Below are 18590 nucleotides of genomic sequence, written 5' to 3'. Positions count from 1 at the left end.
AAGCTATTGGCTCTGAAGCAAATTCCAGCCAGAATTCAAGGCCATTCATCCAAATTTAGGGTGTTCTGAAATAAAAGGTTTATATGTCATCTTGTCTAATGTGAGGGTCGTGTGGGAGAGTTTTCTTTGCAAATTGAATCATTGGAGACCAGTGCTACTATAACTGCATTTGAAATCCTTTATCTGGTAAATCTCTGGTAGTTTTAATTTCTTTCTCAAAGAAAACATCTGTTACAAGTATTTGCAGTCTAGTTGTGTGTAGGTTACACATCTTAATTATTAAAGCTATAATAGCCATCTTGGGATTTTGTAGAAATTCCATTACCAGCTAAAAGTGAACATTTCTGATCCTCTCTAGTGATCCCATAATCAATTTCAGGTCAACATCTACTCTATGCCTTTTATCCACCAACTCCAACCCCCCGCCCCCTCAACACACACTTCTAAACATTGTTGATGGGGAATTCCTTTATGAGGACCTCTTTTTTGCTTAGAAGGGAGGAGTTTGGAGAACTATCATTTTTATCATTTGTATCATTTATGTTTAGTTTCTGGCAATGTCCTTAATCCCAAAGAAGCGATTGTCCAGGTCTTCTAGAGTTTTTCAGAAGGCACATGAGGTGAGAATCAATTAGCAGTACCTATGTCCTTTTGTCATTTACTGGGACTCTGAAAAATGCCATAGTATATATAGTAGAGAAATAATGACATTTACCTGCTTTCTTAAAGGTCAACTTGAATTCCATTTTTTTCCAGCGTGCAGTGGTTTATTTATTAGAGTAATAGGTGGAGTTTTAGGACTTTTGAATGGTTGGCAGGGCTTACATTGCAGAAAGGACATAGAGCCCAAATTAATACATATCTTGGCACTACTGCTATGGTACTTTGAGCAGGATGATTCCATTCTGACTTCCAACCTGGAGTCTGCTGCTGTGGAAGGGTATAATGTGGTTATAATATTCCTCCCTAGTGTGTTCTGGCTTCTATACAGTGTTTGTCTCCTAAAAACTTTAATATATGTTTGTATTTACCCCTGTTAGCTGTGTTACAAGGCAGACAAGCTCAAGCTGACACACACACTTTCTCTCATGACAAGGACCGATTGTGATTTATGACCATTTGCAGGATGCTAGTGATGTGGGGAAGGGTGAATTTTTAGCTAGCAAGAATCTATCCTTTCAGTTGACTCTAAGACCATGTTAAAAATCTGTATCAGAGTTAAAAAGAAAATTCTTTACTACAGTTTTCTTTTTTTGTGGAGAGCCCTTTGTTTAACTTTCTATGTTCATCAAATATGTTTTAGGTTCAGATCACCTTAATAAGAATTTATTTAGTACATATGACATTCAGGGCATTCTGATGCTGGCTGAAGTGACACTTTTTATGAAAATCCTGATGAATAGAAAGTTAAAAAATTATGGGGTATTAGTATGGTTCTTGTCTGATCCAATTGAATAAACATTGTTATGAAACCATGCTTCTTTTCCTACCAAAATTTGATTTATCTAACAAGCATTGTAGGAAAGACAAAAGAAGGATATGGGAAATTTATTCACTGTTTTTCATATTAATATGAACTTCTATTTTCACCAGAAATTCCTAAAGATCTTGATTATAATATATAACAGTAAAACCCTGCATTTGGCTTTGAATACCAAGGCAAAAAGATGGTTTACACATATAACAGATTCTGTGAAAGCGCAGATTCCTATTTAGCCCTGAATTTCTGTCTTACATGAAGAAGAACCAGTCTTCTTGTTGGTTGGGCCCAGTGACCTCCATCATTGTAACTCTTGCAGCAGAACATATCATATTGCATGTGAGCAGTGAATTCCTTTGTTGGCAAGATTATTTGTTTTGTATATTAACCATTCTTTATTACTCATGGTATTTCTTGCATTCATAGTTTACTGAAATGAAATATTCAGTTAATAAGACTTCTTTCCCCATCACCAGAATTCTCAGAACAAGCAAAATCTGACCAGACATCTTCATTTCATTAAGCCTGACCTCTTTACGGAACATTTTTTGGAAGTCCAGTAAACACTCGATCTTACAGATCATTGACCCAGATGTAGTCACCTCCAAGCAAGGAAGCCTGAGAAAACTTATGCATTTTAAAAGCCTTGACAACTGAATAGAAATAAGAATTTTGATAATAAGGAAGAGGCTATAGCTTAGCTGCCCAAGTTGTGCTTTTTTTTCTGTCTTTGATTTCCTCCCAAAACTTAGAATGAAACTCTGGTTACTTGTTTTTTCTTGATCCCTATAAGTCCCAATATTTTCACTTTATGCCTGTCTTTCATTCTGAGAGGAGGATCCTTCAAATTCTATGCAGTTTTCAACTACATTAGCTTTGTAGGGATATCCTTGGAGCAGAACAAGAAGGAGTGTCTCATAGTTTTTTTTTTTTAATTTCAGATTTTATTGTCAATTCTAATTATCTGTGCAAACCAACTCATGAAGAAACATGTTATTCTTAGATGAAAAGAGAACCAGAGCTCAAGACTTTGGTTCTGTGGTCTGAGAGACACAGAGGTGATTCCTACATAAAAATTAGGGCTCTTACCAGAAAGGAACTTGAAAACTGGGAAAGCAAATGACAGACATCCTCGTCGGCAAGATGTACTTGGCTTTTCAGAAATGAGTAAACAGAAAGCTCCTCTGGTTTTCTACTCTTGACATCCCCTTAAACACATCATCCAGACAGAGTTGACTTAGGTGGTTTTTAAATATAAAAGCTCTTCAGTCTCCCAAGAGTGAGGCTGCATGCAATCACCCTCATAGGATCTTTTATGTATGTAAATACTCTTGTCCCTTCAAAAAGAAAGCTTATAATTTACCTTTAGGGAAACCTGCAGGATGTGGTAGGAATGAGGTGAGTGAGGCCCTCATTTTCACACAGACTTTTTGGAGGCAGTTTTTAACTCTTTGCATCATATGTTAATTCCCTTATCCCTATGGATAGGAATCCTGATTTTAGCATCTGAGTGGTAATTATGGAAGACTTTTTGGTCCAATAAATCAGAAAGGATGCTTACATGAATAAATCTTATCCAGTTTCTGCTCAGTCACTGGGCAGCGGGAGCTACCAAGGCTGACCTGAGGTGAGGACGCTGTGTGTGGAGCTAGTGGAACTGCAGCTCTTCAGTCTTATCCAAGATGATGATTTTCTTTTTGCTGCTGACCAGCTGTTTTTCTGACTTTCCAAAAGCATGAATACCTCACAGAAACACAGACTCATAAGTATTGGAGTATCTTCATGACATCATAGTCTCCTTTTGAATGGAAAGAAATGAAGGAGGCAGAGTAAATTGCTTCCTAGTTCTTGGTAGAAACCAAGCATCCTGAACTTGGTTCTGTGCTCTCTGTCCAGTGCTTACCTCCAGCTCACTGAACCCATGGAAAAATGGGACTGAGCTTGGTGTATTTCCAGGTCCTCTTCCTGGGTTCCTGGTAATTCACAGACTTGAAATCTACTCATGTGAGTGTCAAGTTGTAGATTTAGGAAAAAGTTCATTAATTGTAAAATAATCCAGGAGGTGAGGTCTGTGTGGCAGTTTTAGGTTAAGTCAAGCATGGGGGAAATGGAGAATTGTGGCCGGGTGAAGAAGTATGCTAGTTGAACACACATATCTGCCATTTGTGATTGGACTGAGGGTTATTATTTTGTCTCTATGGCTGATTAACATACTGTTTTGCTGCTGGAGCTGCTGAACCTACAGTAGCATGAATCAGCAAGTAGGAAGTATTATTAGTCATGTGAACTCGGGCATTTCCCACTGCCAAAGACTTGATATATTTGTATCTTCCATTTTATCCCTTCAGTGGAGATACATCCCATGCAGTGATAGCATGTTCTGTCTTTTGTGTGGCTCACTTGGGGGTACACTTGGTCTAGTCCAAGTAATTACATGTAACATAAACTTACATACAATATAATCAGCAAAGAGGCTGTCTTTCCTTCCCCTACCTGTGAGACTCAGCGTCACCCCACTATGTATGTACATTGACGCTTTTTGCTTTTGCTGTGAACACATTTTTTAAGTCATAAGTCAGTCTGAAAGAGGATTATTTTTCTGTGGATTTCTTTTCATGAAGAATTTTATAAACACATGTAATTCAAACTTAATTCTTTAATATCAATATAAATTTTGTTTGTATAAGCAAAATGTTATATGAATCTAGATTTCCCTAGGAAATCTGTGACATATAGGTCTGAAATGTTAGGTAACATGAGCCTGGATTGAGGCAGAAGTAAGGGAAGGAGCGAAAGATACTACGTTGAGGGAGCTGAACAAAGGGGCCAAATAGTTTTGTTTCACCATAGAGTGTAACTTAAGCTTAGTTTTGGTTTCTTTTGATAATGTTTTCCCTTTGTCTGATTCTTTGACATCAAGATAGAGAAATCAATTTTTTTAATTTGTTTTAATTAGTTACACATGACAGTACAATGACCTTGACATATCATACATTTGAATTAGATGGGATATAATATCTCATTTTTCTGAGTATACAGGTTGCAGAATCACATTGGTCATGCATTCACACAAAAATTTACTTCTACAGCAATACTTCTCAAACTTGAATGTCCATGCAGATCCCCCTGGAAATCTTGTAAAATACAAATTCTGACTCTGGTAATGGTGAAAAAGTGGTTCTCAGAGTGTGTTCCTTAGAGCAGCAGCATTCACACCAGCTACAAGCTTATTAGAACTATCAATTCTTGGGTGCCACCAAACAAGTGAATTAGAATTTCTAAGGATGAGCCTGAAACTGGTTTAAGAAGCTCACCAGGTGAATCTCATCCACCTTAAAATTTGTCACTGACATAGAGATTTTGTTTGCTTGTTGTGTTTTGCAGGAATCTGGGATTTTCTATTCTGTTATTGGTCCTTACATTAATCAGTTTATATCAAGCAATTGAAACAGTTGAATAGAGATCTTACTTAGGTTCCTGACTGTTAGTGTCCTACCAATTAACGGGCTCTATTAAAATACATATTTATTGATTTTTCACTACCCTCTGTTATAAAATTATTATCTTCTATAAAGCAAACATACCATTTCATGGAATCATGCACATCAATAACATGGTTAGATACCATTACATAGCAAATGAGGAATGCTTTTAAAGGTAGAATTAAGCATAAGTTATCTGAAATGCCCATAACAAAATATTTCTTGCAAATTTTCAGTGGTTATGGATATATTATCAAAATTGTACATCTTTATATCAGCTTACTCATAATTCACAATTATTTTCAATCATATAAATGACCAGTGGCCCTTGCTATCCAGATTGATGATTCTGAGATTCCTGATGGAAACATGCTTAGTTGATATTACTGTTGAGAGAAGAAAACAAATTAATAATAGAGATTATATTTCCTAAATATCCATTCTTCTTAAGGTATTCACAAAATGTGTTACCTCTTATAATGTTTCAACAGGTACAAATTTTAATCTCTCAATGTTTTATTGATTTCTGCCAAAAGCTGTTATCCAGGGAAATGTATTATTGTATATTATTGTGTTATTATTGAAATGCATATTGTATATTATTTTTAAAAAATTTTACTTGTATTAAATACAAGTAGATATAAGAACCTAGCATATCATGCTGTGAGATCTCCCACAGAGAATTCACTAATGAGTCTGCTGAAAGTTTGTACACTCTCCAGAAGCAACAGTGTGTCTGCAGTACTCATTTACAATGTATGGGAATTTACCCACTTTATGCAAAAAATTGGGAAGGAACAGATGTTTATTCCTAAACTAGGACTTTGAAGGCCAACAGTTAAAATAAACATGTCTCTGCCAAAACTTGAACTAAATTAAAAAATTCAGCATATAAATTAAAGCTTACTTAAAACCAAATTTATCAAGGAAATACATTTGTTTTGCATTACTGGTTTCAATTATTCTGAAAAGACTTTTATTTTATGGAACACTGAAGATTTAAAAAAGTTTCAAACAATTTATTGGACAATTGCACCATTTAAAATGGGTTATGAATGTTTGACTTAAATATATGAGCTATTAGCACACAGTTGATGAGCTTACAAGGGGAAGGAGTTAAAGCAACCATTATCCTCTAGTTTATGACCATATTCCTAGGGGGCTATGAGAAGCTGGTCTGTAGGCCTAAACTAGATGAAGCTATGGGCTGAAAACTTAACTAGCATTCTGTTCTCTCCTATTCATTTGTACTTTCTGTTGGAACTCTGAATTTTGAGACATCATCAGTAAATCATTCACAATCAAGTATTTGTACTCTTAGCTTGCTATCATAGAAGAAATGATGTTGCCTAATTAATTTTTCTTAAACACTTTCCCCTCCCCATGGAATCCTTTTACCTAAAACTATCCATAACCCAGCCTGCTGTGCTAGGATTCTAGGACCTGGGTTTACTCAGTCTCCAGCTCTTAATTTTCACTCCTCTGCTTCAACCCAATGCATTACTTCACTGTCTCCAACACACATCAGATTCATGTAAAGTACTTTCTTGGTTTACATTGCACCTTTTTCCTAAAAAGGTGCAGACTGTCAAACATAACTGTCTTTGCACATAAAGGCAGATGCATATGAAAATATTTTAGGGTTATTATGTTGTAAATGTTTTTAATATTTAATCAGTATTGAATCTTCTCCCAATTATACATGCTTCTGAAACAGAAAATACTGGACACAATTTAGTTCTTTCCAGATAATTTAGGGGTAACATTATGCACAATATGAAATTGTAATACAGAGATTTCTACTAGATGGGTAAACTTGGTTTTTTTGGTGGGGAGGTACCAAGGATTGAACCCAGGGGGCACTTAACCTCTGAGCCATATCCCCAGCCCTATTTTGTATTTTATTTTATTTTATGCTCAGAAACTCAGTGCTTTTGCTGAGACTGGCTTTGACCTTGAGATCCTTCTGCCTCAGCCTCTCAAGCCGCTGGGATTAAAGGCATGCACCACCCCAACCAGCTATATGGGTAAACTCTTAAGGAATATTTGTCCCTATATTAACTGGACCCAGGCTGTGCTTTTTTTGTGTTCTGTATATCCTGAATTCTTAGTGTTTTTAAATATTTTCCCTATTGCCATTAGTGTCTGCCCTTGCTGCTCTACCTATCTCCAAGTAGAAGTAATTTCCTTTGTAATATATTTTTTTCAGTTTGTTGTAGGTTGGTAAAACTTATACAGTAAAAATCAGTAAACTTTGAATAAGATCTAAGGAACCCTCTCATAAATAAAATTGCTGAGCTAGGTGGTATTTTTTTCGTATCTTCTTGTATACTTTATCATTTGCTTACTTCTCAGTTCTTCTCTATGATCTGTGTAGTACAGAGTATTGTTAATCAACTTCCAATTAAGGTTTGGAACAATCAGGAACATCTCGGTAATTTGGTAAGGACATGGAAAGTGGAGTAGTGATGTGGTATTTCTGGTGACACCTGCTCAAATGTTAATTTATTGGCCGGTAACTGAAGATCCCATCAGATCTCAAAAGTTCTTTATTAGCATTTATGACTCATTTTGATTAGTTAATAAAGTAATATGGTCCATCTCTCAAATAAAATTCAGCGTATGTTTGGCTCACTGTAAATAGATACATATTTTTCATTCGTTTTTTAAAAGATAAAGTCTTTAAGATATTAAAAAAAAAATCCACACATAGTTCACAGATGTAGCTACTGAGGAGGATAGTTTTCAAGGGACTGGAAATATTGTCTCCCCTTGGCTCCTTCATCCTTCATCTCTTCCCTCCTTCCTCCTGCCAGCTTCTTACCCCAATATGCTGCCAAAGGACAAGTGATGTGATGAAAGTTGGAAAATAGTAATTTATGAGAAAAGCCTGTGTTCCATGCTTTATGAAAGTAAATTGTAGAAAATTAATGTTGTGACAAGATGATTCTATTTTGATGAATAAAATCATTGAAAAGCTATCAAGCCCCACTGTTTCTCCACTGAGATGTTTTTCTCCCCTCTCTATTCTGTATTTGCATTCTTGGCTTTCATCCCAATTAGTTTTTACTAAAGAGTGATAATTAGGGAGATAAGATTTTGACCTACCTTGTGAACAATAGAAATACTTACCACCCATTTTTTCCACCTGTTAAATCTGTTATTAACACTCTGTGCTTTCAAAAAGAAAATCCCACACAACTGGGATTTCTACTTAATGAAAGAGGCCATCCAATGTCAAAATAAAAACAATTTTAAAGCACCTTCGTGAGCTCCAAAGAACAGTGGCCACAAGAAGTGCTAAGGTTTATTTAATGTCTGATAACTGAGTTCAAGGACATCTATTAGGCTAAATTAGATTTATAAATTCTTATATCATCTCAAATTCCTTAGGACAGTAGCAGTAAACTAAAATTTTATTTTTATCTTCTAATTTATTGTGTTTTTTGCATAGTTAATGTTTTCCAATGGTTTAAAAGTCTGAGAGTAAATGAGTTCATAGTAAAAAATCTCCTTCCCATATCCCTGTCATTCTAACTCTTTTTCCTCTGCCTACTGTCCTCAAGAAAATGGTTGTCAGTTACTGATGTGTCTTGTCAGTTTCTTTTATTCATACAGAAGCTAAAATAGGCATGCATTATTCCTTCACTTTTTAAAAAATGTAGTGTATTTGACTGAACTGACAATAATGTATATTAGCAATTCCTTTAAGGATGTTTGGCTAATTGCTAGTCTTTTGGTATTACAAATAATGCTGCAAAAATAATATTGTACCTTAATAATTACATACTGTGGGATAAATTCCCAGAACTAGAATTGCTTGGTTAGAGCATTTAAGTATTTGAATGTTGATGAAGATTGTCAAATTGCCTTCTCCAGGGGTTGTTGCTAACTTGCAGCCTCAACAGGCATACATAAGGCTGTTGATTTCCTTTCAACCTTACCAACAGAGCTTGTTTATCAACCTTTAGGAGTTTGTCAGTATGACAAATTAAAAAATAATATACTAGTGAATTTTTAACTTTTATTTTTATTAAGAGTGAAGTGTAATATATATTTAAGTGATCTTTCTTTTTCTATAAAGAGCCTTTCTTCCTTATTTTATTGATCTTTTTATTATTTCTGGAGGCTTTCTGTATATTAGAAAGTATATAGAATATTTTATATGATATGAAGTGAAAAATGTGTTTTAGAATTATATCATTAGTTTTTTGTCTCTGAGGACCAACTTCCCTCTACACTCCCCCTTTTTTTATGATTGGGGGTGGTGTTATTTCTTATAGAATTGATTGAATTTATCTAGTTTAATGTATCTGTTTTCCTTTATTGCTTTTGAATTTTTTAGTCACGGTTATATAGGGTTTCCCTACTCCAAGATTATAAAGGAATTCTCCTGTTTGTTTTCTTCTGGAATGTCTGTATTATTTTTCATATCACTTAAATATTTGATTCATTTGGACTTGTAATAAGTTTGTTTTTCTTCACAGGACTTAATTATTGAATGGGCTACATTTTTCCTATCAAAGTGAGATACTACCCTTATTATATTCTCAATTCCTCTGTATGTGGAGTCAGTTTTACACTTTTTCATTCTGTGTCATTGGTCACTATTTCTATGCCAGTGTTCCCTGATACTGAGGCTCTTAATAAGTTTTAACATCTAAAATTCCTATCTTTTATATCTGAAAGTGCTGAACCATTTTCCTATTTACAAGGTTTTCTGGGTATCCTTTTTAAAAAATATTTTTTCTTATTAACTTCCAGTTTGACTTGTTTCATTCAACAGTTGTTTGTTTTTTTTTTAGAATTGCTTTACATTTTTAAGTTAAAGCAAAGTACTTGTTTTATGGTGTTGAAATCTGTTTTTAAAAATCATAATATTTTCCATTTGCGCAAGCATTTTTTTAGAATATTTACCCAGTGGTGTTTTAATCATAATATAAGACTTGTACATTTCTTATTGACTTTGTTCCTTGGTGTTTTATATTTATTGCCACTACTGTTAGTGATTTCTGTGTTGAATTCTGAGGTGTTAAGTTACCGAGGTCTTTTATCAGTAAAAAGTTTTTATAAAAGCAACTTTTACTAAAGTTGTTTTTCAGCTAATTATTTTGTATTTTTTCAATCATATGTTCTATAATATATGATTTTTAAATTTTCCTTTTTCCAATTTTGTATACTTGTGATCTATTATTCCAATTTTGTATGGCTCTAAGTGATTGATTGTTTCATGGCCACGTGCTGTACCTAGAGATCAGCTTTAAATATCAGTGACAATGGTCATCTTTCTCTTATTTCTGACTTAGGAGAATGTTCTCAATACTTTGTCATAAGGCATGATGATGGCTGTTAGTCAGAGTTGGATATGTTTAGATGATCAGGAAACATTCTTCTATAGAGTAATAGAGTTGCAGCTGGCCATGTGAACACCTCCTAAGATGTGCACTTCTGAGCTCACCTTGCCTGGGAGTGTGGCCTTGTGATTGATACATCCCCTTGTTCTTGCCAGTGTAATGAAAGTGACATATGCCATGTCCCCACATCTTTTCTTTTCCCCTCTTGCTGGTAGGAAACCAGAAGCAGCCTCAACCATGCAGATGACAAGGCCTCATGGATGACAAAGCCACACTTAAGGAACTTGGACCCTAGAAACACTTCATAGGTCAGACTCTCCGCCTGGAGAACTGACTCTAGATGGTCACTTAAGACAGAAAAACAAACACATTTGTGTTTTAAGGCATTTTATTGTTGGTTCTCTTGTGCTATCACTTAGCCCTTTATTAGACAGGATCCACACGGAGTCCTGTTTTATTGAGTGATTTCTTTCTTGGCCTCTGTGGAGATGATCATGTGCCGTGTCTCCCTAGATATAGTAAGATAAATCATATTAATGGTTGTACAGCTTCTGACCACCCTTGATATGATGAACTAGTCTTTAAAATGCTTCTGGAAATATCCTATTGGTATTCATACCTAAGATATATCTTTTTTGTATAATATTTTATTATGTTTCTATTAGTTCATTAAAATTATATATATAATAGTGGGGCTCATTGTGATATAGTCACAGGTGCACATCACCAATAGCAAATTAGTGGAGCAACCACTTCATTGCCATCCCTTCCCTTTCCCTTTTTTCTTCCCGTGGCCCCTTTCCTTGACTCCACTGTTCTTCCTTCTATTTTTTTTTTAAATTGGTGACTATAATTACACATAAAAGTGGGATTCATTGTGATGTACTTGCACATACACATACACCCACTCTTCCCTCTTTCCTCCCCCTCAATCCCCCTCTTCCCTCTACTGTTCTCTCTTTTCATGATCCTCCTTTATTGTTCCTTTTTATTGTTTCCTCCCAGGCTTCACTGATGAGAGAAAATATTTGACTTTGACCCTTGACTTTTCAAGTCTGGCTTATTTCAGCATGATTTTCCTCTATTTCCATCTACTTACCAGCAAATGACATAATTTCCTTCTTCTTTATGGCTGAGTAGAATTCCATTATGAGTATACATACCACATTTCCTTTTTATTGGATATCCATTCCTGGTGTTGATGGACACCTAGGCTGGTTACATAACTTAGGTATTGTGAATTATTTTGTTTTATTCTTTGCAGTCTTCATCAGGTTCTGAATTCAGTGCTATTGTTTCTTTCTAGAGAGAATAAAAGGTTTTCTTCATTTTTTTCTAAATTCTGGAATTATTTTAAACATTAGAGTTTACTGTTCTTTAAAAGAATAAGAGAATTCCTAAATTCCCTAGGCCTAGGATTTTGTAGTATTAATAATTGGCACATTTCTCAAATTCACCAGTTGAAATCAGGCTGTTTAGATAGATTATCTATGGCCTCTAAGACTAATTTTGGTAAATTACATTTCCTAGAAAAATGTGTATATTAACCAGATTGATTTTTTTATGGAGTTGAGTAAAATAGGGCCCATTTTGTTTATTTTTCTCTGTTTTCATGGTTCTTCATTTTTTAAATTTTTGTGTTTGTGTTTTATTCCTGTTTTCTTTAATAGGATAGCTGTGCTTACACATGTTTTTTTTTTTTTAAAACACAATTTAAGGAAACTCAAATTTATTAATGCCCGATTTCTTTATTTTAATTTTTTATTTTTTGAAAATTAAATGCATTGAGTTTTCCTTTGAGCAGTGCTTTAGCTACATATAATGGATTCAGATATAATTTTTTTCCCATTCATATTATTTTTGTGTAAGTTCAGAAATATCAAACTATAGATATTTACAGGGGAAGTTATTTTAGAAATGGTTTTAAAATTCCCACAAAACATATTTTCCAGCTTCATTAATTTCTAAAATTAGTGTATCATAGTCAGTGTTTGCGACCTTTCTAGAATTTGAATGTTTCTGACATTTTCTTCATATTTTTATACATATTCCATAAATCCACAAATATGGATTGTTGAAAGATATTTTCTCTATTTCTAATATAAAGTATTTGCATTATATCAAACATATAGAAAAGAGAATTAGTCTCCTGTAACTTGAATGTTTTTGTCTCTTATTTACTATAGTTTCACATTTATGAATGTTTTGTTATGTTATAATTATTTATAATAGTGGAATTTTTATTGTGAATTACACCATGCTGAGTTGCACAGTGTTGATTTTTGCATCATTTTGGGCTTGAATTCTACTTTCATAATGAAGATTAAGACCATAAACTTACATATTTTTCCCATTTTACTGGTATTTTATTAGCTACATCTTAATTATTATGAATCATTTTGTACTTTTAAAAATTGGTGATCCAGGTTTCACTTTCTGATTCAATTTGAATATTTTTTAGCAAGTTAAACATATTGACATTAATAGAGTATGTATATTCTGAGTGAGTAATTTGTTACATTTTTTTTGTTTTCACATTTGTTTTATATTTCTTACAAGTCTTTCATATTTTTTGTCCTTCAAGTATGTACTTCTTCTGATAGCTGATGGTTTCACATTTATTCTAGGAGTTATCTTTATAATTGTACTTTTATATTATATCCTTAGACGTCTTTTCCCTTAGCATGTCAATTTTCTACTCAGGTCTGTGATAAACACAAATACCTTTGTTGTCTTCTCTTTTCATTCTTTCTTTCTGCCACTCAATGATAGCCAATAAAATGGGATTTGTTGCTAACCTTGATCAGCTTTATTGACACTATTTGAATTTCAGGCATTATAATATGGCAATCATTACATTTTTTTAACCTTCTAATTTCTTTTCCCTTCCTTCCCTATTTGATTAATTATACCATTTCTGTGTCTTAGAACTTGAAATATTCATATTCCTTTTTTAGTCATCCCAATCCTCAAATCTTTCTTCTCACTGTTTTCCCCAGTCATATTTATTTGACTCAAATTTATCTAGTAATGTCTTCAAGAAAATTTAATTTTTGTATGTAAAAATTGTTGCTTTTATTCTCTTTTTTCACATTTAAAGTATTTCTTTATTGCAGAGATCCCCAGAGCCTTTAATATACAAATATACATTAAGAATCTCTGAGAGGAAAATACAATAGGAGAATACTCCATGCTTATTTGAGCAAGGGGCACATTTTTCAAGTATTCACTAATCAAACTGTGTTCTGTAATGTGGAAGTGTGTTCCGCAGAATACTATCAGGAAACTATTGCCCTTATTCTTTTTTTTTTCAATAAAAAAAGATATATTGTGTTTTACAATGATAATGATTAATCATTTTTCTCTTTTTGAAATAAAAGTAATACGTTTATCATTGAAAATTTGGTAAGCACAAAAGTTGTTGATAAACATTCCACCCAAAGAAAACCACTGTTAATATTTTAGAATGTTTCCTTCTAATTGTTTCCTTTAGAATCATATCTACCTGTCTTCATTAATTTGCATCCATGTCTACATCGTTATGTATCTGTGTCTACATATGAACATATTAGCAATCATTTTACTCTATCTCATGATTGTGTGGGTCCAGGATTTTGACAGGGCTTAGTGAGCATTTCTTCCTCTCCTCGAATGGCATTATCTGAGGTAATTTTGTGACTTTCAGTAGGCAGGTGGGCTGGCCTGGAAGGTCAGATAGTTTTCCTCACACAGCTGGGCACCCTTACATGAATGCTGCAGAAACCTGACTGGAGTTATTGGGCACATGAACTAGTTTTACTCTCTCTCTCGGTCTTTCCCTGGAGCTGTTCAGGCTTCCTGACAACACAGAAATGAGTTCAAAGAGCAAATGCTTCAAATGTATATGCATTTAAGAATATGATTAGAATTCAACTGTATACTATTCTCAAATTTTGCATTTGAAGTTCAAAATCATGTTATATACACTATTTCCTCAAAAAATTCTTGGCAATTGGTTTTAATAGCTGCATAATGTTACATATTATACAATATACTTTCCTTAACCATTAACCTATTGTCATACAAATGAGGAATAATATTTGATTATATTAATAATATGCAATAAAATTGCCGTTAGCTTACTTTTGACTGAATTTTGTGCTAGTTTCTTAACATGTAGTTCAAGAAATAAAGTTAGCTACAGAAATTTAAAAAAAATAAGGCCTATAATAAAGATTATTTAATTATTCTCCAGAAATATAGTGATTATTTATACTACCACCACTTTTTTTTTATATGTTTTTTTTTTATTGGTCGTTCATAACATTACATAGTTCTTAATACATCATATTACACGGTTTGATTCAAGTGGATTATGAACTCCCGCTTTTACCCCGTATACAAATTGCTGTATCACATCAGTTACCCTTCCATTGATTGACATATTGCCTTTCTAGTGTCTGATGTATTCTGCTGTCTGTCCTATTCTCTACTATCCCCCCTCCCCTCCCCTCCCCTCCCCTCCCCTTTTCTCTCTCTACCCCTTCTACTGTAAATCATGTCTTCCATTTGTATTCTCTTGACTTACCCCTCCTTACCTCTTATATGACATTTTGTATAACCCTGAGGATCGCCTTCCATTTCCATGCAATTTCCCTTCTCACTCCCTTTCCCTCCCACCTCTCATCCCTGTTTACTGTAAATATTCTTCTCAAGCTCTTCGTCCCTACCCTGTCCTTGTTTACACCCCTTATATCAAAGGAGTCATTTGGTATTTGTTTTTTAAAGATTGACTAGCTTCACTTAGCATAATCTGCTCTAATGCCATCCATTTCCCTCCAAATTCTATAATTTTGTCATTTTTTAATGCAGAATAATACTCCATAGTGTATAAATGCCACATTTTTTTTTATCCATTCATCTATTGAAGGGCATCTAGGCTGGTTCCACAGTCTTGCTATCGTGAATTGAGCTGCTATGAACATCGATGTAGCAGTGTCCCTGTAGCATGTTCTTGTTAGGGCTTTAGGGAATAGACCGAGAAGGGGAATAGCTGGGTCAAATGGTGGTTCCATTCCCAGCTTTCCAAGAAATCTCCATACTGCTTTCCAAATTGGCTGCACCAATTTGCAGTCCCACCAGCAATGAACAAGAGTGCCCTTTTCCCCGCATCCTCTCCAGCACTTATTGTTGTTTGACTTCCTAATGGCTGCCAGTCTTACTGGAGTGACATGGTATCTTAGGGTAGTTTTGATTTGCATTTCTCTGACTGCTAGTGATGGTGAGCATTTTTTCATGTACTTGTTGATTGATTGTATGTCCTCCTCTGAGAAGTGTCTGTTCAGGTCCTTGGCCCATTTATTGATTGGGTTATTTGTTATCTTATTGTCTAATTTTTTGAGTTCTTTGTATATTCTGGTTATTAGGGCTCTATCTGAAGTGTGTGGAGTAAAGATTTGTTCCCAGGATGTAGGCTCCCTATTTATCTCTCTTATTGTTTCTTTTGCTGAGAAAAAACTTTTTAGTTTGAGTAAGTCCCATTTGTTGATTCTATTTGTTAACTCTAGCGCTATGGGTGTCCTATTGAGGAATTTGGAGCCCAATCCCACAGCGTGTAGATCATAACCAACTTTTTCTTCTATCAGATGCCGTGTCTCTGATTTAATATCAAGCTCCTTGATCCATTTTGAGTTAACTTTTGTGCACGGCGAGAGATAGGGATTCAGATTCATTTTGGTGCAAATGGATTTCCAGTTTTCCCAGCACCATTTGTTGAAGATGCTATCCTTCCTCCATTGCATGCTTTTAGCCCCTTTATCAAAAATAAGATAGTTGTAGTTTTGTGAATTGGTTACTGTGTCCTCTATTCTGTACCATTGGTCCACCCGCCTGTTTTGGTACCAGTACCATGCTGTTTTTGTTACTATTGCTCTGTAGTATAGTTTGAAGGCTGGTATCGCTATACCGCCTGATTCACACTTCCTGCTTAGTATTGTTTTTGCTATTCTGGGTCTTTTATTATTCCATATGAATTTCATGATTCTTTTATCTATTTCTACAAGATATGCTGTTGGGATTTTGATTGGCATTGCATTGAACTTATAGAGAACTTTTGGTAATATCGCCATTTTGATGATGTTAGTTCTGCCTATCCATGAGCAGGGTATGTTTTTCCATCTTCTAAGGTCTTCTTCTATGTCTTTCTTTAGGGTTCTGTAATTTTCATTGTATAAATCTTTCACCTCTTTTGTTAGGTTGATTCCCAAGTATTTTATTTTTTGGGGGGATATTGTGAATGGAGTAGTTGTCCTCATTTCCGTTTCAGAGGATTTGTCGCTGATGTACAGGAATGCCTTTGATTTATGCGTGTTGATCTTATATCCTGCCACTTTGCTGAATTCATTTATTAGCTCTAATAGCTTCTTTGTAGACCCTTTTGGGTCTGCTAGGTATAGAATCATATCATCTGCAAATAGTGATAATTTAAGTTCTTCTTTTCCTATTTTTATGCCTTTAATTTCTTTTGACTGTCTAATTGCTCTGGCCAGTGTTTCGAGGACTATGTTGAACAGAAGTGGTGAGAGAGGGCATCCCTGTCTTGTACCAGATCTTAGAGGGAATGCCTTCAATTTTTCTCCATTCAGAATGATGCTGGCCTGTGGCTTATCATAGATTGCTTTTACAATGTTGAGGTATGATCCTGTTATCCCTAATTTTTCTAGCGTTTTGAACATAAAGGGATGCTGTACTTTGTCGAATGCTTTTTCTGCATCTATTGAGATGATCATATGGTTCTTATTTTTAAGTCTATTGATGTGGTGAATAACATTTATTGATTTCCGTATATTAAACCAGCCTTGCATCCCAGGGATGAATCCTACTTGATCATGATGTATAATTTTTTTGAAATGTATTTGAATCCGATTCGCCAGAATTTTATTGAGGATTTTTGCGTCAAGGTTCATTAGAGATATTGGTCTGTAGTTTTCCTTCTTTGATGTGTCTTTGTCTGGTTTCCGAATCAGGGTGATGTTGGCCTCTTAGAATGAATTTGGAAGTTCTCCCTCTTTTTCTATTTCCTGAAATAGCTTGAAAAGTATTGGTGTTAGTTCCTCTTTAAAGGTTTTGTAAAACTCTGCTGTATACCCATCCGGTCCTGGGCTTTTCTTAGTTGGTAGTCTTTTGATGGTTTCTTCTATTTCCTCTATTGTTATTGGTCTGTTTAGGTTGTCTATATCCTCCTGGCTCAATCTGGGCAGATCATAGGACTCAAGGAATTTATCTATGCCTTCACTATCTTCTATTTTATTGGAGTATAAGGATTCAAAGTAATTTCTGATTATCTTCTGTATTTCTGAAGTGTCTGTTGTGATATTGCCTTTTTCATCCCGTATGCTAGTAATTTGGGTTCTCTCTCTTCTTCTCTTCGTTAGCATGGCTAAGGGTCTGTCAATTTTATTTATTTTTTCAAAGAACCAACTTTTAGTTTTGTCAATTTTTTCAATTGTTTCTTTTGTTTCAATTTCATTAATTTCAGCTCTGATTTTAATTATTTCTTGCCTTCTACTTCTTTTGCTGTTGTTTTGCTCTTCTTTTTCTAGGATTTTGAGATGAAGTATGAGATCATTTATTTGTTGTTTTTTTCTTTTTTTGAGGAATGAACTCCAAGCAATGAATTTTCCTCTTAGAACTGCTTTCAATGTGTCCCATAGATTCCGATATGTTGTGTCTGTGTTTTCATTTAACTCTAGGAATTTTTTAATTTCCTCCTTGATGTCTTCTAAAACCCATTGATCACTCAGCAACCTATTGTTCATTCTCCAGGTGATGCTTGCTTTTTCCTTTCTTCTTTTATCATTGATTTTCAGTTTCATTCCATTATGATCAGATAAGATGCATGGTATTATCTCTACCCCTTTGTATTGTCTAAGAGTTGCCCTGTGACATAGTATATGGTCTATTTTTGAGAAGGTTCCATGTGCTGCTGAGAAAAAAGTGTAGCTACTTGATGTTGGTTGGTATAGTCTATATATGTCAATTAAGTCTAGGTTGTTAATTGTGTTATTGAGTTCTATAGTTTCCTTATTTAACTTTTGTTTGGAAGATCTGTCCAGTGGTGAGAGAGGTGTGTTGAAGTCTCCCATGATTATTGTATGTTGGTCTATTAGACTCTTGAACTTGAGAAGAGTTTGCTTGATGAATACAGCTGCACCATTATTTGGGGCATATATATTTATGATTGTTATGTCTTGTTGGTGTATGGTTCCCTTGAGCAGTATGAAGTGTCCTTCTATA

This window comes from Urocitellus parryii, chromosome 2 (genome assembly GCF_045843805.1).
Source record: "Urocitellus parryii isolate mUroPar1 chromosome 2, mUroPar1.hap1, whole genome shotgun sequence".
Taxonomy (NCBI): Eukaryota; Metazoa; Chordata; class Mammalia; order Rodentia; family Sciuridae; genus Urocitellus; species Urocitellus parryii.
Note: the sequence above shows the minus strand (reverse complement) of the source record.